Here is a 22507-nt window from a genome sequence, read left to right on the forward strand (position 1 = left end):
AAAGCTAGTGCAGGTGATGGAATTCCAGCTGAGCTATTTCAAATTCTAAAAGATGATGCTGTGAAAGTGCTGCACTCAATATGCCAGCAAATCTGGAAAACTCAGCAGTGGCCACAGCACTGGAAAAGGTCAGTTTTCATTCCAATCCCAAAGAAAGGCAATGTCAGAGAATGTTCAAACTACTGCATAATTTCACTCATCTCACATGCTAGCAAAGTAAAGCTCAAAATTCTCCAAGCCAGGCTTCAATAGTACATGAACCAAGAACTTCCAGATGTTCAAGCTATATTTAGAAAAGGCAGAGGAACGAGAGATCAAATTGCCAACAACCCACTGGATCACTGAAAAAGCAAGAGAGTTCCAGAAAAACATCTATTTCTGCTTTATTCATTATGCCAAAGCCTTTGACTGTGTGGATCACAATAAACTGTGGAAAATTCTTCAAGAGATGGGAATACGAGACCACCTGACCTCCCTCCTGAGAAATTTGTATGCAGGTCAAGAAGTAAGAGTTAGAACTGGACATGGAACAACAAACTGGTTCCAAACAGGGAAAGGCATACGTCAAGGTTGGATACTGTCACCCTGCTTATTTAACTCATAGGCAGAGTACATCATGCGAAATGCTGGGCTGGATGAAGCACAAGCAGGAATCAAGATTGCCGGGAGAAATATCGATAACCTCAGATATGCAGATGACACTCCCCTAGTGGCAGAAAGCTAAGAGGAACTAAAGAGCCTCTTGATGAAAGTGAAAGAGGAGAGTGAAAAAGTTGACTTAAAGCTCCACACTCAGAAGACTAAGATCACGGCATCTGGTGCCATCACTTCATGGCAAACAGATGGGGAAATGATGGAAACAGTGACAGACTTTATTTTGGGGGGCTCCAAAATCACTGCAGATGGTGACTGCAGCCATGAAATTAAAAGATGCTTGCTCCTTGGAAGAAAAGCTATGACCAACCCAGAGAGCATATTAAAAAGCAGAGACATCACTTTGCAAAAAAAGTTCCATCCAGTCAAAGCTATGGTTTTTCCAACAGTCGTGTATGGATGCGAGAGTTGAACTATACAGAAAGTTAAGCACCGAAGACTTGATGCTTTTGAACTGTAGTACTGGAGAAGACTGTTGAGAGTCCCTTGGACTCCAAGGAAATCAAACCGGTCAATCCCAAAGGAAATCAATCCTGAATATTCACTGGAAGGACTGACGCTGTAGCTCCAAAACTCTGGCCACCCAATGTGAAGAACTGACTCACTGGAAAAGACCCTGATGCTGGGAAAGATTGAAGGCAGGAGGAGAAGGGGACGACAGAGGATGAGATGGTTGGATGGCTGGCATCGCTGACTCGATGGACATGAGTGTGAGTGAGCTCTGGGAGTTAGTGATGGACTCCAGAGAGAAGCCTGGCATGCTGCAGTGCATGGGGTCGCACACAGTTGGACGCAACTGAAGATACAGAAAATAAGACAGTCATTTAAGACGGTTACAATCTCGTAAAGAGACACTGTACAAGGCAAGGTGGAAGAATGTAACATTTAATAGAGAAATTTGGAAAGTTGGGTTACTTTCCAAAAGAGGGTGAGATGGGGTTTGGGGAGACTGGAATTCAAATATGATCTGTATTTTTTTAGCTGTCCTTTCAGATGAATTAAGGTATGGAAGTTAGCTGCTGTTTCCTATGTGAAAAGCAGTATTAGTAACCAAAATAGCAGCATTTACTTGCAATAGTGTTAAGTGCTGAATCAAGATTCTCAATTGATGTGATGTGACTAAATAAATCTTAAAATATATATATGTAATTGCAATGTTGTTGATGCTTAGTTTTAGAAAAACTTCATCTTTAATTGTGGCTCTTTGAAATAAAATCCTACTATAAAGGAATGTTATATTTAATTGTAAAACATAAGCTTCTAGCATTTGGTTAAAAATACAAAAGTATAGCCAAATCAGAAATCACAAAAACTTCGTCCTTTTCTTAACATGTACACCACAATCTTAAACACAATTTAAAAAAAACTTATGTGTTATTTTAAAAATTCAAATAATAAAGAAATGTGAAATAGTGAGTCCCATTTTTAATAAAAGGAGGATTATGTGATATATTGGTCTTCAGCATGCTTCTTCCTGTAACAGTTTTCCAAGCTGCTCTTTTAATTTCTTCATAGCAGAGTGAATTATATGTGCATGTTTACAGCAGCTTTATCTAAAACTGACAAAAACTGGAAACAATCCAAATACCATCAACTAGTGAAAGGATAAACTGTGGTACCTTTATACAGTGGAGAAGTACTGAGCAATAAAAAGCCACCAACTCTTGAGCGATGCACTATGGGTGAATCTCTAATGCATTATGCTTAGTGAAAGAACCCAGACTCAAAGCATTACAAATACACCCCACTTATATGACATTCTAAAAAAATCTCATGGGAGAAAAGAGACTAATTTCCAGGGGCTGGGAGGAAGGGATGATTACAAAGGAGCATAAGGGAACTTTTGGGGGCAATGGAAACATTCTATTTCTTGACTATGATGGTTGGGCCAAGACTGCTTGTTATGAAAAGCCACAGAACTCTACAGCTACAAAAAAGTGATTTTTACTGTTTGTAAATTGTACCTTAAGAAATCTGACTTTAAGAAAAGTAGGGAGAAAAGGGATAACTGGTTGATGTATTAAGAACAGATTACAGAAGCAATCTAAGTGTTCATCAACAGATGAATGGATAAAGAAAACATGGAAAATATATATTTTATATAAAAATATATAAACAAAATGACTACTCAAACATAGAATGAAATTTTGTCATTTGTAACAACTTGAATGGACCTGTATTATGCTAAGTGCAGTAAGTCAGACAGAGAAAGATAAATACTGTAATGATATGTAAGTGCACATGTGGAATCAAAAAAATACAGCTAGTGAATAAAATATAAGAAAAAAGAAACACAGATATAGAGAACACACTAGTGGTTAACAATAAGGACAGGGACAGGGAAGGAGAAGATGGTAGAGGATTACAAGGTACAAACTACTATGTGTAAAGTAAGGAAGCGCCAAAGATACACAATGCAACACAGGGAATACAGTCAATTTACAGTAATTATAAGTGGAATGTAACCTTTAAAACTGTGAATCACTATGTTGTACACCTAAAACTTACAGAAATATTGTACATCAACTATATGAAAATAAATAAATACATATCAACCTGGAGGGTGGGGGAACAGACTCTACTGGGGTAAGGCAGAAGCAGAGAGAATGGGCTACTGTGGTGATCCAGGCACAAGGTGACAGAAGGTGGCTGGCACAGGGGTGAAAGTCACGGTAGTGATGAGAAGTGATCGGATTCCAGTTCTATGTTGAGACAAAGCTCTGCAGAATTTCCTGGCAAGAGTGAACATGGAGCAGGAGAGAAAGAGGAGCAAAGGATCTGATCACCATGGTTTTAGTCCAGTCAAGTGGAAAGATGGAGCCACTGTCAAGGGAGATGGGGAGGCTACAGATGGAGCAAGTGTGTGTGTCTGCCGAGGTGGGCACAGGAGTTGTGGAGCAGGGATCAGGAACTAGGTTCTAAGTTCTAGTCTGCTATAAAACAGACATAATGCCATTACTTAAACTCATGGTTTGTTTTTTCTGTAACCACTGCATTCTCCATTTCAGTCTGAATTCCTACTATGTAGACTTTGTTGTGACTCTAGAGGGAAGCCCAGCCACCATACAGTTCTGCTCACTGCAGCTTGAAGAATTTATCAGTTCTCACCCCCAAGTTAAGCCTGCTCCTCTTACAAAACGGAAAAATGGGTTCACGATCTTTGGCTCCTTTAATAAGGTTCCACTCACACCCCTGTAGAAGAAATTCCTCTATGTTACTATTTCTGTATTTCACTCCTTATGTTAAATGCTTACCCCACCAGTTTATGTGAAGGAGAGGCTATATACTTTGGGAGTTCATATCTGAATCACTTATATTTCTCATACAGTTTTTCCTTCCTATCATGGAATTTTCATTTCCACTAATAAAGTGTATGCTTAATAGAGACAAAAACAGCTTCTCATTTCTGCCATCTCTTAGCAATTCCTCTGAAGTTCTGTAGCTCCCGATCCTTTCTGCAGGGGCTCTCTATTCTCTCCTTTACATTGACTATCATTTTAACCTGAGAGTTGAAAAGACAGAAAAAGCTACTATAGATTCCTACTGAAAGGTTTCTTCTCTGAAAGGATGCCAGTCCTGTCTCTGATGGTAGCACTGTCACCTAGAAACCAAAATTCTCAGCTGACATAACATTTCCAGGCTAATCTAATTCCTAGGAAACTACTGGGCACAGTTCAATCCATAAACACCAGCAGTACGCTTGCCTTTATACCACCAACAATCTTAACTCTCAAACTGTAAATTCCTAATCGTAATTATAGCTGCTTGGTTTCACTGACCATTTATTATGTCTAGGGTGCTGTGCTATGTGCTTTAAATAAATCAGTCCATGTAACACTCAAAATAATTGTGTCAAGTTATCATTACTGTTAATCCTATTTTACACATGCCAAATTAGCTGTCAATTTACAGTAACATTCATAAAACAGGAGGTATTAAGTCAACCTTAGAAATAAAATCAGCACCAAGTACTTAAAATTTGGTTTAAATGTCCAATATTTAGGCCGTATACTAAGGAGTAGAGTATGGCATTTAATTAATCCCCAAAGGATCATGAAAGATCGGTCTCTGCCTTAGACTATTATTTCCTGGCTCTAATGTTTGAAAGGAAAAAGAAAAATAGAGGTATGCCCTCTCTTGGAGAAAACAGGTTGTTTGAAAACATCAAGTTGCTCTCACAGCAGTTCAGGGCTCACTATTTGTACAGGCAACTTGTTTCCACATTGCTGCTTAATATAAGAGATCTGACTGCAAGGAAGACTCTTCAAAAAACAGGGCTTTGGGACAGATGTTTCACTGAGCCCTTCCGAAGTACAAGGGGTACTTTATGAACGTCAGCCCTGTGGCGATATGGTGACGACTCTCGGCTCGTGACCTCAAGACTACCTTCTAAATGGGAAGAGAAAACACATCAACAACTCAAACTCTAAGTGACCCAGCAAGAGAGCTAAAATTCAGTTAAAAGGAACAATATACCAACGACAGGAGAGGAGGAAGAGACTACTTCCGACCACAGAGTTCAATTTAGCCTCTTTTAAAGAGGTAATATTTGAGTTTTTCTCGAAAGATGAGTGGGGCCTGGATATGTGGAAACCAACGGGGAGAAGAACATTGAGACGCAAAGGCTACAAGAGGAATGTGGCAGAACGACAAGGAAGTGAGGAGTGTGCTAAGTACTTGGAGGTAACCTGGAGCACAGGGACCAGAGGGGAAACAGAGGAAACAAGACCGGTCAGGCTGTGGGCTGACAGGCAACAGGCCTTAGAAGAGGGGGAGTGACCAGGAGACAGCATGGACGGAAGACTACGAATCACTGTAAGAGGTAGAGGGCAGGCAGAAAGGCCAGCACTTGGCAGCTGACTTGGTACAGTGGAGTAAGAGAGAAACAGGAGCAAACCGGGTGAATCAGAGGGTGGGAGTACAGTAACAAAAATAAGCATGAAGCAAAGGAGGAGAAACAGATACATGCGAGAAAGACAGGGAAAAGTGTGTTTTTCTTTATATACTCAGCTTCAAGTGACAGACAGCGATGGAAGTGGTGAGATCCACTTCCGTTTGTTTTATATAACTCAAGTGGGCTGCCAATGTGGGGCTAGAGCTCAAAACTGAGATTTCATCTTAACATACACATATGAAAGGTGATTATAAATTTGCAGAGTCCTGACCTATGAAGGATGAGATGGTTAGAGAGCATCACCGACTCAATGGACATGAATCTGGGCAAACTCCAGGATGCACTGGAGGGCAGCAAAGCCTGGAGTGCTGCAGTCCCTGGGGTTGCAAAGAGTCAGATGTGACTCAGCAACTAAACAACAACCTTTGAAGACTCAGAATAAACATGTGTCACGGATTAGACACTTTCACTAACACTCTCCTTTAATCCTAACGAGATAATACTTATCTCACAAGATTACTTATCACTATTTCCTGAAATTTTTATACTTGGCCTATCAATTCTTCCTAGCTAACCGAGTTCACAGTTAGAACTGGTTTATGTTCCCCACAGTCTGGAATGCAGAAACAAAGCAAACCTCACCAGGCTGAGTTTTAAAAGTATTCAGTCCATAATGGGCAGACAAGCTGGTATATGAGAATCTTTGAGTTCATTTTTACTCCTCCGAGCTCCCTGATCTCTTTAGCACCATCACGTGCGCTACCCAATTTCAAGCCAGGTGTGCCACGCATGGTTAACAAGGGGCCGCAGGGGGGGGGGGGGGGGGGACGCCGCCCTCTGCAGTGCCCTTTGAGACACTGCAGAAAAGGTCAGAAGTGGGGCCATGACAGCACCCACCTGGACACCTAACATTCAGGAGGTGGGCAGCAAAGGAGGACCTTGGATGCTGCCACAGAAGAAGTCTACTTCTCCTTCTCCTTTGTTGTAGCAAAGTCTACTACAACAAAGGAAGACATTTCTCCCGATGGCCTATATGATACTGCCTTCTGCAATTTTAAAGCTCTAATTCTCTTTTCCTACCAGAGTGAACGGGGATCAGTTGTACTATTCTCACCATTATGAATGGTATGAAAAGCATTAAATTAAGGTCTTAAACTACTCTGGTTTAACCAAAGATAAAAACAACCTTTTGGGTCTCCCTTTCCATAATTTTGTGTTTCATTAATGAATAATAAAACAAGTATTTATCTGTGTACACAGAGGGTAAAACGTGCCAAAAATACACAGTAATAAACCTTCCACGTCATCACATGGATCTGACGTGTCTTTAAAAAAAATACAAGCCTCCAATAACTGAAACATACATTTCAGAATTACAATACTTTACAGATGGAAGAGAACTGGTCTACAATTATTTTATAGCAATGAAAAATGAAGTTCAGACAGCTTACTTAGCTTGTTGCTTTAATATTTTCTCCTGGTTTTGAACTTCAATGTTATCACCATAGGGGTTTATATACCAGTTATTAGTGAGTATCTTTTCTGTTCTGTCGGACCACAATATCCTGGAAAATAGGGACCCTGTTCTAATGTTCTTTTAATGATATCCAATAGACTGTCTTATACATACAGAAAGAAAGTGAAAGTGAAGTCGCTCAGTTGTATCTGACTCTCTGTGACCCCATGGACTGTAACCTACTACGCTCCTCCGTCCATGGCATTCTCCAGGCAAGAGTACTGGGGTGGGCTGCCATTTCCTTCTCCAGGGGATCTTCCCGGCCCAGAGATCAAACCCGGGTCTCCTGCATCGCAAGCAGATGCTTTACTGTCTGAACCACCGGGGAAGTAGAGTGCACAGAAAATGTCCGTGAAATCAGTCATCACTCAGAAAGGACGGGAGGAAGGAAACTCTCAGCCAAATAACATATTGTTCTCTAAAGCTCAGAGTGAAAAACTCCTTTCTGTAACGGCAACCACACTGTACTTAACCATCCTCCTGATTCACAAAGGCTAAGCACGTACTCCTCACTGAGCAGTAGCTCTGGTTCTCTCTCATTTTACAAATTTTATGGAAGCTTATTCCTTACAGTTGAGTACATGATCGAGAATTCTTCCAGCGAAGTCCAGAATCTCTAACCTCTAACTTACTCTGCTGCCACTCACAGCAAAACAAAGGAATCGTAACATGTAACAGTCAAAAAAAAAACCTTGAGAGAAAACGCTTTTCTGGTTTCAAATCCTCTGATGAAGTGAGGGTCTCTTTCCTTCTATAATATTATTCCCTCTTAAAAGATCTTTTATAGGAAGTTGAAAATACCTTGGGAAAAAGAAAACAATTTCCTTACGTCCTACCCAAAAAGCTTAATGAAAAAACAAAATTCTGTATGGTCTCTTAAAGTTAGTAATATAGAAAGCTGGAATGATGTATACAAAAAGGCCCTGGTATTGTAAGATCACAAGGAAACAGCTAGCCTGCGAAAATAAAGAGAGGTGAACCATTCCTAACATCTTAACAGCCACTTCAAGCAACCACTTGTTCTGCAAATACCACAGGCCCCCTGGGAATTCTTAGATCTGGTTGGTAACCTGAACTTAGCAACTTGTCTTGCAAAGGAACTGTTCTATTTGAAATAGGCATTAATGGAAGAATATTATGTAATCTCACCATATTCTTTGCACTTTTTATGGAATTCAAACGAATTCATGACTCAAAATGAAGATAACATTTACAACAGATCCAAGCAGACACATGCCCTGTCACTTCTATAATGCAACTATCTTATCTGGAGCGCACAAAGCTGGCCACCAGCAATGCTGCTCATCTCTGCACAAGCCTGCGGTTCCTCCCACCAAGAGGCAGAGCAGACTTCCCCTCCCCTTGAGTCCTGCTTACCCCTGTGATCGCTCCACCAACAGACTGCTGTGCCAATTTTGGGCCTAGCTCAAAACAGACTTGGCAGCTTCCATTTTTGCTCTCTTGGAGCCCGAAGCTGGCAAGTAAAAAAGTCCAGGCTCTACTGCAAGAAGCAAGAGGCCATGTGGAGAGGGGCCCTGCAGCAGCACAGACTCCACGAGAGGCCACAGGGAGGAGCACCAGGCACCTTCACGGAGAGCCGGCACTGAGGCTCCAGGCATGTGCTGACCCCACTTCGGATTCTCCAGTCCCAGGAGAAGCCAGCAGATACCACATGCAGCAAAGACAAACCAACTCAACTGAGACCAGCCCCAACTGCAAATCCACAGAGCAAACACACTCCTTCTGAAAGGACAGAATTTAGAAATGGCGGCCAGTGGCGGCCGGTGGTTAGGAATGGAAGCGAGGGTAGCAGATCAGCATCGAGGAGGAGGTGGGTGTGGGGTATGCTCATAAAAGGGCCACATGAGGGGCACTTTTTAATTTTTTAAACTATTTTAAAAATATTTCTTTATTTATTTGGTTGCTTCAGATCTTAGTTGCGACACGCAAGATCTTCAGTTGCGGCATGGGGTGATCTAGTTCCCTGACCAGGGATTGAACCCCTGAGCTCATGGTGTTAAGCCACTGGTCCACCAGGGACAAGGGTACTTTTTTAGTGTTAGTCCTGCTCAGATCCTTGGCTTGGTGGTGGCTATACAGACACAGGTGATAAAACTGTGCAGACCTTAACACATACACATGTGCACACATACCTGTGCATATAAAATTGATAAAATCTGAGTAAGCTCAGTGGATTGTATCAATGCCAATATCCTGACTGTGAAACTACACTACAGTTTTGCAAAACTTACCAATGGGAGAAACTGGGCAAAGGAGACATGGGATCTCTCTACATTATTTTTTTACTTGTTTTTTTAACAACTGTATGTCAATCTACAATTATCTCAAATTTAATGCCAATTAAAAAGTTAATTTTAAGCTATGAGATTTTGAAGTGGTTATACAGTAATAGATAAGTGACACAGAGCAGTAAACTTTAAAGTAACTAACAGCTCAGCTTTATAAGGGAGAAGGCAATGGCAACCCACTCCAGTACTCTTGCCTGGAAAATCCCATGGACGGAGGAGCCTGGTGGGCTGCAGTCCATGGGGTCGCTAAGAGTTGGACACAACTGAGTGACTTCACTTTCACTTTTTGCTTTCATGCATTGGAGAAGGAAATGGCAGCCCACTCCAGTGTTCTTGCCTGGAGGATCCCAGGGACAGGGGAGCCTGGTGGGCTGCCATCTATGGGGTCACACAGAGTCGGACACGACTGAGGTGACTTAGCAGTAGCAGCTTTATAAGAGAAAGCTTAAGGGCGTGCTCAGTTGTGTCTGACTCTGCAACTTGCAACTCTTCGAGACCCTATGGACTAGAGCCCGCCAGGCTCCTCTATCCATGGGATTTTCCCATGGATTGGGTTGCCATTTCCTTCTCCAAGGGATCTTCCCAACCCCGGGATCAAACCTTCATCTCCTGCATTGGCAGATCCTGCAATGGCAGGTGGATTCTTTACCACTGCCACCAGGGAAACCCCAAGAGATTTATTGGGTACAAAACTAACATTCCCAAGTGCTATTAGTAGTAGTAGTAAAGTGCATTATGTTCACCTAGTTTTTTTGCCTTTGACCAAACAGCTCTCAATTACACACAGTAATGTTCCCTCCAACTGGTTAAAGAGACATGGGAAGAGACAAAAGTCACACATGAAAATGTTTAATACTGTCAATAACAAACTTTCCCCACATTTTAACATCTCTGAAGTTGAAGTGTTTTAAAATTGACAGTTTTTAAAAATTTTTGAAATATTTATTTGGCTGCTCCAGGTCTCAGTTGTTGCATGCGGGATCTTTAGTTGCGGCATGCGGGATGTAGTTCCCTCATCAGGGATTGAAACTTGGCCCCCTGCATTGGGAGCTCGAAGTCTCAACCACTGAATCACCACGGGAAGTCCCCCCTCCACCTTTTTTCTTTTTTTAGTGGCACAAACATAATGGGGTCATTTTAAATTATCAGTCTGAGGATAGCTGAAATGCATTAAAATATGAGCTTTTTTGAAGTTCAAAGGGTATCTGGCTGCATTTTAAACACAAACATTTGTGTTTTTCATAGCTGTTTCCTGTTTTCTAAGTCAGAATTATCTTGAGTTTTTATCACACATGTTGTTCAGTGGCCCACTCTGACTCTTTGAAACCCCCTGGACTGCAGCACGTCAGGCCTCCCTGTCCCTCACCATCTCCTGGAGTCTGCCCAAGTTCATATTCATTGCATCAGTGATGCTGTCCAGCCATCTCATCCTCTGATACCCTTTTCTCCTTCTGCCCTCTATCTTCCCCAGCATCAGGGACTTTTCTAATGAGTCGTCTGTTTGCATCAGACAGCATCAGTCCTTCCAGTGAACATTTGAGGGTTGATCTCCCTTAAGATTGACTGGTTTGACTCCCTTAAGATCTCCTTGCTCTCCAAGGGACTTTCAGGAGTCTTCTCCAGCACCACAATAGGAAGGCATAAATTCTTTGGCATCCTGCCTTCCTTATGGTCCAGCTCTCACAAATGTACATGACCACTGGGAAGATCAGGGGTCTTATTATATATTACTTATACTTCTTACATGTAGTTAAACTTATGTATTACATAAATATGGTCTACAACAGTATAATCCAAAATGTATCTCATGGAATCGTAGTTTTTCAAAATATCCTTTTCTTGTGGAAAAGGGTTCCATAGTTCCATTAGTAGGGAAAACACTGTCCTAGCCATTAAAATCTAGATTTCTGCAAGTCTACAAAAGTCACTCCTCTGCCAGCACTGGAACTGGAAACTCTCAAAAAAGACAAAAACGAATTTATAATTCTCTCTATAGGAACTGCATACAACATTCCTGAAATATTCCTTAGATGACCTGGATGTTTCAAAATATAATTTTAAATGACCCATCTTTTCATTGATTCTATATTCTAGCAGTTACGAAAGTCTTAAAACAACTGATGTATTATATATATAAACTGGGGCTTCCCTGGTGGTTCAGTAGTAAAGAATCTGCCTGCCAATCAGTGCATGAGACACAGGTTCGATCCCTGGGTTGGCAAGTTCCCGGAGAAGGAAATGGCAACCCACTCCAGTATTCTTGCCTGGGAAATCCCATGGCCAGAGGAGCCTGGAGGGCTACAGTCCACGGTGTCACAAAGAGTCAGACACAACTGAGCGACTAAACAACAACAGAAGCAATTTAGTAAAGGTCTTCGGACACTGAGGTGAGGAATCGAACGTGGTACCACCACGATTGCTTTCTCAGAGGCAGCAGTAAATAGAATATCATTTAATAATTCAGTCTGAGTATTATTAATGGTTCTAATCACACTATTAAAATGTACCCAAGTATATTCTTACATAATCCTAATCTACTCACTCTACAGAGAAATCTGTTTTTGTCACAGTTTTACACACCTTTAATCCTACAACAATACCTATGACTAAACAGATTACAATTCTCAGTTCTTCACTCCATCCTTATTAGAATTGTACACCTGTGTTCACTGTCATGTGACTTTGCAATCTCCCTCTGTGGAAACAGTGTATTCCTGGCCCCACTGATACTGGGCTTGGCCATATAATTTACTTTGGCTACTAAAACTGGGAGAAGTTATCAGTTCCCAGATGAAGCCTTAAGAGACAACACATGTTTCTAGCCACTCTCTTAAACTCCTGCAACCCTATGCGAGAAGAACACGTAGCCACATGCCCAGGGAGCCACTGCTCTCAGCCTAGGCTCCAGAGCACAAACTAAGGAAAGCGACCTGAACCTGGCCAGAAGTTCAAGCCCAGCCTGGCCTAGACAAGCAAGGCCTAGATCAGCAGAACTACACCAACCTGAATACCCATAAACAAAAATAAATGTTGGCTGTAATCCACTGAGGTTTTGAGGCTGTTATCCAGCAAGGGGGAAAAAGGCCACCAGAGCCATACCAGGAAATTAACTTGGATACAATTCACATGAAATGCTGAAACCCACTCAATGCTCATCTCATTCTCCTCACTGATGCCCAGAGGAGGATGCTTAAGCCACCTTATTCACTTCTTTGTCCTGTTACTTATCAGAATTAACTGGAAGGGTCATATAGAGATGATGTTTCAGACAAAACTCAAGTTACCCTGGTCACTAAAAGCCCAACCCTTGTGTCAAACAACACTATCACTGAGTGGAAGTAAAAAACATTCTTCACCATCTCTTTAGAATGAAAACTCAGACAGTGATTACGAACACGGCCCACGCTTATTATTTAAAACAAAGGAATCAGTTTTACTTTAAAAAAGCTACAAGATATTTTAACAACAGAAATACTTAAGAATAAAAAGGCATAGGGCTTTCCTGGTGGCTCAGTGGTAAACAACCTGTCTGCCAAGGCAGAAGACACAGGTTCAATCCCTGGCCCGGGAAGATCCCGCATGCCGCAGAGCAGCCAAGCCCGTGTGCCACAGCCATTGCGCCTGTGCCCTAGAGTCCGCTCTCCACAACGAGAAAAGCCACCTCAATGAGAAGTCTACACACTGCAACCAGAGGAGAGCCCATGCAGCAACGAAAACCCTGCACAGCCAAAAGTAAATAAATGAAATTATTTTTAAAAGAATAAAAAGACAAAGACATCCAAAGGATCTGCAGGAAAAGTCCAGAAAAAGAATAGGGCTGATCTTCTGAGGAAAGATGGGCTTTCTGAACTCAGCAGGTCACCAGATGCAGACTCATGTGTGGGGAATACACACTTATTTTTTCCATTAACAGCTCTACAGAGAGAGGGGTGACTCTGCAGTGGGCCCTTGTTGGTATCTCTCTAGCACGTGCTTCCTTTCCTAACAGAACGCTGAGCTGGGTTGTACCTAAGAAGCTCCAGTCATACCAAATCCTGACCAAAGATAAGCATGCAACCCAAGACAGATCAACAGAATCAATAAGATTCAACTGGGCCTTCTGTTTAAGCCACCAAGGAATTCTAAGAGTGAAGAAACAAATCTTGCCCAAAGGCAGTGCTACCTGGACTTTTTAATTACTGTTCTAGAAAAGCCTCAGTACTGCTTAAGCCACTGGACTTTCTATTTTATTATTTGCTTCCAAACATTCAACTAAGACTTTTAGAGTTACCAAGGAGGACATGAGTACCAAAATACTGTACATCAGCCACCAGTCCAAGAAAGTGGGCAGACTCAAAACATTCAATGAGCTACCATCAACTCATCTTCAAGAGCCCTTCTCTTTCGATAACCAAAGGTGGAAAATCGCATGCTACTCCTCCTAACTCCATGGCTGCATCATACATAGATACATCTGACAATTCCATTCAATGAGCTAGTCAACAAATTACCTAACAATAAGATTATGAAATGGGGCAATTCCACTCCTAGGTATATACTCAAGAAAACTGAAAACAAACAAACAAACAAAAACATGTTCACACACAGATAATTCACAATTACTCAGGAATGGATAAACAAATTGTGGTAAATCCATGCTATGGGCTAACATGAACCATAAAAAGGGATGAAGTACTGACATATGCTACTACCTGGATAAATCTTGAACACACTAACCTAAGTGAAAGAAGTCAGGTACATAAGGTCACATACTGCATAATTTCAATCACATGACACGTCAGAAGAGGCAAATCAATAGAGACTGAGAGTAGATTAGTGGCTTCTTAGGGCTGGGGGGGGGGATAGGAGAATGGAGTGACTGTACATGCAAGTTTCTTATGGGAGAAATAAAAATTAGATCATGATGGTGGCATAACTAAAAACCAGAGAACTATGTACTATGAAAGGATGAATTTTATGTTAATTACATCTCAATAAAGCTGTTATTTTAAAAAACAATAAAAGCTTTGAACTGCTCGTATCTTTATTATTCACTGGTTTTCTTGGCTATGCACTTTTAAGTAAAAACAATAGATTACTTATATGCAAAACATCTGGGCTGTCTCCTTCCTGCAACTCAGTTTTTTATTATTATAGATTCCTGAAACCTTGTTGCAAGAGGATAAATAAAAGGCCACATTACATATTTTCCTTAAAAGAATGGAAATAGAAACTGCCTCATTTGTTCCTTCATGTGAATTAGAATAAATTACTTGACTGTATAAGCCAGAAGTTCTGGAATATGAAACAAAATGTGTTAATTGGGCAAGTCCCAGTCTGTGCTTTATACAATTAGCCCAATGTTACAAAAACAACTACCCCTTGTTATCTAAATCTATTCAGTTTCTGAGTTTGGAAAGTGAAAGGTCAGACACAGAGTGATAACTGAATTTTCCTTCAGTTGCAGAGTCTCAGTATCTGACTGCCTCACAACTTCTTTCTTCAAAGCAAAATAAGCATCAACATACCTTTTCTTTCTCCTCTGACTGCTAATCAATAAACAGCCTGAATCACAGAACTACTGGCTTGCATATTTAAATATGCACCAGTACTATTAGGCATTTAAGGAAACCATGACATAGTAACTATGACATCCTAAGCTTCTACCACACCACAGAGACTGTCTTGAATCTCTTCTACTGTACTGTAGCAGCAGAGAGAGAAAATAAGTGCAGCTGTTAAGCTGTGGTGGCAAAAAGAAGGGTAGAACTCGATTTTTGAGATAGTGCGTCAGAAGCACACACAGGAAGTTGATCCTTAGGTAGAGGAGTAAGAGAAAACAGTCATGAAATTTCTCTAATGGTCTATCTGATAAAAGTAACAATGCCAATGCATACTGCAAAGTTAAAAGCATCTATTAATACAAACAAATACCAGAAAACTTTTGTTCTTCAACAGAACAAAACATTATATTACACTCCAAGTTACAGAGGGCGGGCGGGCGGAACCTCACTGATAGCTTAGAAGATGTTCCTGTGAAAAATGTTTCCGAACAGATTATTTTTCAAAAAATAGAGAAAAGGAAAAAAATACAGTATTAAAGACAGAGTACTAATGTTCAGTTAATGGAAAAAAACACCAAGGCATTTTTTTTTTTAATGCAAAAGAACAGGAGCTGATCAGTGATCTGGAAGCTCCAACAGGCAGTACACACAGACACACAACTACACATTTTGCACTATTTCTAGCTTGAAATATATTAAACTATAGCCTCAAACTAGTAGGGTGAATTCCTGAGCCCACTGCCAGGAGTGCAGCTACATGAAGGACCACTGAGCCTGTGCTCCATTCAAGAGCATTCACACCATGAGGGCTCATAGTTCTACTAATATATGTCTGGGTCCCCAGGTGGCAGATACATATATTATATAAATTACATAGGGACATTTTTGTTGACTTGTATTAGGAACAAAGTACATGTCTGGTATACAGTTCTCTCTTAGAAAGCATTAATTACCTGTTCTATCTATTCTTGATACAACCCTTTTTGATTCAAGAGTTGTGTATAACCACTGTCTCCTTACTTCTAATCCCTGACCGCCGAGAATGCTCTCGTCAAGATCATGTGTGACTCTCAAAACCAGTGTCACTGTCATTCTTATTTAACTTGACCTCTGAGCAGCATGTCCATTTCTACCTCTCCTTGAAACTCCACTTTCGGTTTCTCTGACAGCACAATCCACTGGCTCCCTCCCACGTCAACGGTCATTCTTCTTCAGTCGCCTTTGCTGGCTCTTTCTCTTGGAGTCCTCAGGGTTCTGTCACCTACAGACTGGCATTTGCGTTTACCTCCACGGGGATTCCCTGGTGGCTCAGTGGTAGAGAGTCCACCTGCCAATGCAGGAGATGCAGGTTTGGTCCCTGGGTTGGGAAGATTCCCTAGAGAGAAAATGGTAACCCACTCCAGTATTCTTGCCTGGAAACTCCAGGCAACAAAGGAACCTGGTGGGCTACAGTCCATAAGGTCACAAGAGAGTCAGACACAACTGGGCTATAACAGCACTTCACCTCTACAAGGGTAAACTGAAGCGCCACTGCAGCTGCTGGCCTTCAACACCCCCTGAACGAGCTCAGGGTGGCGCTCATAAACGAGGCCCCCGAGATCTGGGAAAAGCTGGCAGAAAAGGTCTTCACATAGACATTTTCAAGAAATGACTTTATGAATGTAATTCTTGCATCTCCTCGTATCTTGAAAAGCACTAAAATCCTTCTTGGTGAAGTCTGATCCTAGTGACTAGCAGAAACTTTTCCCAAAAATATGTACCTGATTGCATGTACTCCCCCTTCACCAAAATCACATATATACTGACCTTTCCTTCTACCTCTAAACAATTTCTCAGAGCTATCTGAGATGCTGTCTCCCAGGCTACAGTCCTCATGCTGGCCCAAATAAAATTTAATTCGTTAAGGCTCACACTGGGCAGTTTTTTTCAGTCGGCAGTATTAGGTCTTCCTTTCTCGATCTACAATTTCCCTAATGATCTTATAAAGGCCCGCAGTTTGAAACAGCACGTGCTCTCTACTGCTTAGACCTAAATGTGTACTCACAGACCTGGCCTCTACTGGGGAACTCCAGGGACATACACCCAATTGCTATTTTGAGATCTCCAGTTGACTATCCAGTAACAGATATCTTGAGCTTAAAACAGACAAAACAGAAACACTTGATTTTTCTCCCAAAGCTGCTCTCCCCCCGAGTTTTACCATATCAAGTAAAGGGCACCAGGCACCCTGGTACTCAAATCAAAATCTATAACACAAATTAATCAACCATACCTCCAAAGACCTATCCCAAATCCTTCCACTTTAATCTCCAGTGTAAGCATCCTAATCCAAGTCACCACCATGTCTACCCTAAACTACTGCAATAGCTCCAAACTGGTCTTCCATTCTCCTTCTCCCAACCCACACAGCCAATTCTTTATGCCTCTGTTAAATATCCCCCCATGACATGCCACTGTCTCAATAAAATCCTCACTCCTGTCTGCCTACCTGACCTCATACTTACCCTTATTCCCTAAAACATCCCCTCCCTCACCCCATACTATACCAACACAAACACTATCATTCGGCCTCATTGCCCATCTTTCTGTTTTGAATATCTGACTCATTCCCAACGAAGAGACTAGGCCCTCTGCTTAGAACATGCGGCCTCTGATCGTGGCATAGTTGGCTCTTGTTAGACATCAGCTTAAACATCACGTTCTCAGACAGGCACTTCCTGCCCACCCAATTTCGGGGCCAGCCCCATCACTAGATAGCATTCTCTATTCATTCTCTGCTTAGAATTCCTTCTTGGTACCTTTCTTACATTTACTGCTCCCACGAGCAGGGAAGCTCCCCTGGAGCAGGGGCTTTGACACTGTGACCACTGGGGCATCCCTACCACCTACAGCAGTGCCTCGCTCACATCCCGAGTTCTGAAAACATTCTACATAACTGAAAAGTAGGGGAATGCTACAGGGACTGATACAATGATTTTCTAATTTCATAATGCCATTTGCAGCAGTATGGATGAACCTAGAGACTGTCATACTGAGTAAATTAATTCAGAGAATGACAAATATCATATATTGCTTATATGTGGAATCTTTAAAAAAAAAAAAAGGTACAAATGAACTTATTTTCAGAACAGAAATGGAGTCACAGATGTAGACAACAAACTTTTATGGTGACCAGGAAGAAAAGCGCAAGGGGTGAGGGGATAAAGCTGGGAGACCAGGACTGACCTGTGCACACCGCTACATATGAGAATGTGACGAGCATGCACTGCACAGCCCAGGGCACTCTCCTCAAACTCTGTGATGACATACAGCAGAAAAGACTCTGAAAAGCATGGGTACAGGTGTGCGTGTGACCGGTGCTCTTTGCTGGGCAGCAGAAACCTATGCAATACTGTGTGTCAACTACACTCCGACAAAAGCTCTGTCCATCAACTACACGCTGACAAAAGCTCTGTCCATCAACTACACTCCGACAAAAGCTCTGTCCACCAACTACACTCTGACAAAAGCTGTCCATCAACTACACTCCGACAAAAGCTCTGTCCACCAACTACACTGACAAAAGCTCTGTCCACCAACTACACGCTGACAAAAGCTCTGTCCATCAACTACACTCTGACAAAAGCTCTGTCCATCAACTACACTCTGACAAAAGCTCTGTCCATCAACTACACTCTGACAAAAGCTCTGTCCATCAACTACACTCTGACAAAAGCTCTGTCCATCAACTACACTCTGACAAAAGCTCTGTCCATCAACTACACGCTAACAAAAGCTCTATCAGCTACACTCCAACAAAAGCTCTGTCCATCAGCTACACTCCGACAGAAGCTCTGTCCATCAGCTACACTCCGAAAGAAGCTCTGTCCATCAGCTACACTCTGACAAAAGCTCTGTCCATCAGCTACACTCCGACAAAAGCTCTGTCCATCAGCTACACTCCGACAGAAGCTCTGTTCATCAGCTACACTCCGACAGAAGCTCTGTTCATCAGCAACACTCTGACAAAAGCTCTATTCATCAGCAACACTCTGACAAAAGCTCTGTCCACCAACACTCTGACAAAAGCTCTGTTCATCAGCTACACTCTGACAAAAGCTCTGTCCATCAACTACACGCTAACAAAAGCTCTGTCCATCAACTACACGCTGACAAATGTTGTGCATCAACTACACTCCGACAAAAGCTCTGTCCACCAACTATACTCTGACAAAAGCTGTCCATCAACTACACTCCGACAAAAGCTCTGTCCACCAACTACACTCTGACAAAAGCTCTGTCCATCAACTACACGCTGACAAATGCTGTGCATCAACTACACGCTAACAAAAACTTTTTTAAAAATGAAGTGAAAACAAAGTCTTCAAATTTCATTAAATCATTTCAAACGCATGCAGAGTATGGCGTATTTGTTTAGTGTATCACCATTTCATCAATGGTATATGTCAAGTTCCTCAAATAAGATTTTTAATTGTAGTAAAGGCACTATTTTACTGTTTTAAATTGATGAAACATGAACTATACTAGTTTCTGATTTACTCCCACAGCTGTGATTTCACTTTAAAATAGTCGTATGAGAATCCTAAAGCCTGAGCATGTTTTATCCTACGAAGGCTTTGGAGAATAAACTAGTAAGCCAAGGATGTTTTGCTTATTTAGTGTATGCTACGTAAGACTTGAAAGAGAAAACAACTTTTACAATTGGAGTTTAAAAAACGTGCAGCAAAGTAGGTGAAATACAGTAAGTTTTCAAGAAAAATAACCATTTCTTTTAAACTTAAAAAAAAAAAAAGGCTTGGAAAAAGCTGGCAAAACAAAAGAGAGGCAGAGTTTTGAGCATTCAGCTGAGTAATTTATAAGGTTTTAAAACCAGTTTCACAGAAGCTCTTGGAATGGATTTCACATTTTTGTTTGCCAGACAGAGGGCAGGATCAGGAAAGCCAGAGAGTTCATGGGGGTGGAAGTGTGGCGGCATCTCCCCAGCTTTCATCTGGGTATTTATACTGTGACAGCAAACTCTGTGGTTAAGCCTATGCAGTAATTAAGTGCGGTGTTTATAACTTAAATCTCAATGGACTTTTCTGAGATTTCCCCTCAGGCTCGGGAAGAAGTCAAACAGGATTCTGACTTTAAAACATCAATAAATGGAAGTTTTATATCACTGAACACCCGAACCAACAGCCTGGAGCTTCCCTATGCACAGTACCAAGCATCAGGAAACAGGAGATTCAAACAAAGGAGACCCCTCACACACATACACAAAAGACTTAACACTGATTTCAACACTAACCTGAGAGAAAGAAAACAAGAAAGGGGGAAAAAAACACCCACCGAATCTCGTTAGTCCTCTGGGAAGGCAGGAAATACAGATTAGGTTTGTTTTTAAAGTAGCCATTTGAACCCAGTTTTAATCTAATTAAAAATAGTGCCAATATTCATAACTAATGTTCCACAGCAGAGCACTGGTCTTCCTGTTCTTCTGTACTTACATGCCATGATCAGTCTGGGTGTGCACCCTTACTTTCTAAATGCCACAGTGAATGTAAACCTGTAGGCATCTTAACTGCAAAGATAAATGGGAAAATCTCTATTTGGATAGAGTCCTTTTTATAGGCAGTTGAATGTCTGATGACAGAAAAGAAGTAAGCATTTTGCAACAAAACTAAACTAGTCTTGTTCATAAGCACTGGAGTGGAATGGAGAGGTGGTTTACAAGAGTAGATTCTGACCTGTAAGTCCAATGCTGTAAAGAACAATACTGTATAGGAACTTGGAACGTTAGGTCCATGAATCAAGGTAAACTGGAAGCAGTCAAACATGGACATGAGCTTGAGCAAGCTCTGGGAGTTGGTGAAGGATAGGGAAGCCTGGTGTGCTGCAGTGCATGGAGTCGCAAAGAATTGGACACAACTGATAGACTGAACTGAACTGAACCAGGAGATGGCAAGAGCAAACATAACATTTTAGGAATCAGTTTGGTTCAGTTCAGTCGCTCACTCGTGTCCAACTCTTTGCAATCCTATGGACTGCAGCACGCCACACTTCCCTGTCCATCACCAACTTCTGGAAACCTGCTCAAACTCATGCCCATCGAGTCAGTGATGCCACCCAACCATCTCAACCTCTGTCATCCCCTTCTCTTCCCGTCTTCAATCTTCCCCAGCATCAGGATCTTTTCCAAGGAATCAGTTCTTCACATCAGGTGGCCAAAGTATTGGAGCTTCAGCTTCAACATCAGTCCTTCCAATGAATATTCAGGACTGATCTCCTTTAGGATGGACTGGTTGGATCTCCTTGCTGTCCAAGGGACTTTCAAGTGTCTTCTCCAACATAAGTTCAAAAGCATCAACTCTTCGGCATTCAGCTTTTTTTTATAGTCCAACTCTCACATCCATACACAACTACTGGAAAAACTATAGCTTTGACTAGATGGACCTTTATCGGCAAAGTAATGTCTCTACTTTTTAATATGCTGTCTAGGTATGGACCAGAATGTGCGAATTCAATTCCGATGACCATTATATCAACTACTGTGGGCAAGAATCCCTTAGACGAAATGGAGTACCCCTCATAGTAAAAAAAAAAAAAAAGGCCAAAATGCAGTACTTGGGCGCAATCTCAAAAAACAAGAGAATGATCTCTGTTCCTTTTCAAGACAAACCATTCAATATCAAGTAATCAAAGTCTATGCCCCAAGCATCAATACCGAAGAAGGTGAAGCTGAACAGTTCTATGAAGACCTACAAGACCTTCTAGAAATAACACCAAAAATAGATGTCCTTTTCATCATAGGGGACTGGAATGTAAAAGTAGGAAGCCAAAAAATACCTGGAGTAATAAGCAAGTTTGGCCTTGGGAGTACAAAATGAAGCAGGACAAAGGCTAACAGAGTTTTGCCCACAGAATGCACTGGTCATAGCAAACACCTTCTTCCAACAACACAAGAGAAGACTCTACACATGGACATCACCAGATGGTCAATACCAAAATCAGATTGATTATATTCTTTGCAGTCAAAGATGGAGAAGCTCTATACAGTCAGCATAAACAAGACTGGGAGCTGACTGTGGCTCAGATCATGAACTCCTTGTTGCCAAATTCAGACTTAAATTGAATAAAGCAGGGAAAATCACTAGACCATTCAGGTATGACCTAAATCAAATCCCTTATGACTATACAGTGGAAGTGAGAAATAGATTCAAGGGATTAGATCTGACAGAGTACCTGAAGAACTATGGACGGAGGTTCGTGACACTGTATAGGGGGCAGTGATCAAAACCATCCCCAAGAAAAAGAAATGCAAAAAGGCAAAATGGTTGTCTGAGGAGGCCTTACAAATAGCTGAGAAGAGAAGCTAAAGGCAAAGGAGAAAAGGAAAGATACACCTATCTGAATGCAGAGTTCCAAAGAATAGCAAAGAGAGATAAAGTCTTCCTAAGTGATCAATGCAAACAAATAGAGGGAAAACAATAGAGTGGGAAAATTTAAGAGATCTTTTCAAGATAACAAAGGAACAATTCATGCAAAGATGGGCACCATAAAGGACAGAAGCAGAAAGGACCCAACAGAAGCAGAAGATACTAAGAAGAGG

At 41.5% G+C, this 22507-nt stretch overlaps 1 protein-coding gene across 1 annotated transcript in view; it reads right to left on the reverse strand.

Moving 5' to 3' along the window:
- SPPL3 (signal peptide peptidase like 3) overlaps positions 1 to 22507 on the reverse strand; it is a 99929-nt gene that overhangs the window by 41214 nt on the left and 36208 nt on the right. The window lies entirely within an intron of this gene.

Source organism: Odocoileus virginianus, chromosome 12, assembly GCF_023699985.2.
Source record: "Odocoileus virginianus isolate 20LAN1187 ecotype Illinois chromosome 12, Ovbor_1.2, whole genome shotgun sequence".
In the NCBI taxonomy this organism is placed as follows: domain Eukaryota; kingdom Metazoa; phylum Chordata; class Mammalia; order Artiodactyla; family Cervidae; genus Odocoileus; species Odocoileus virginianus.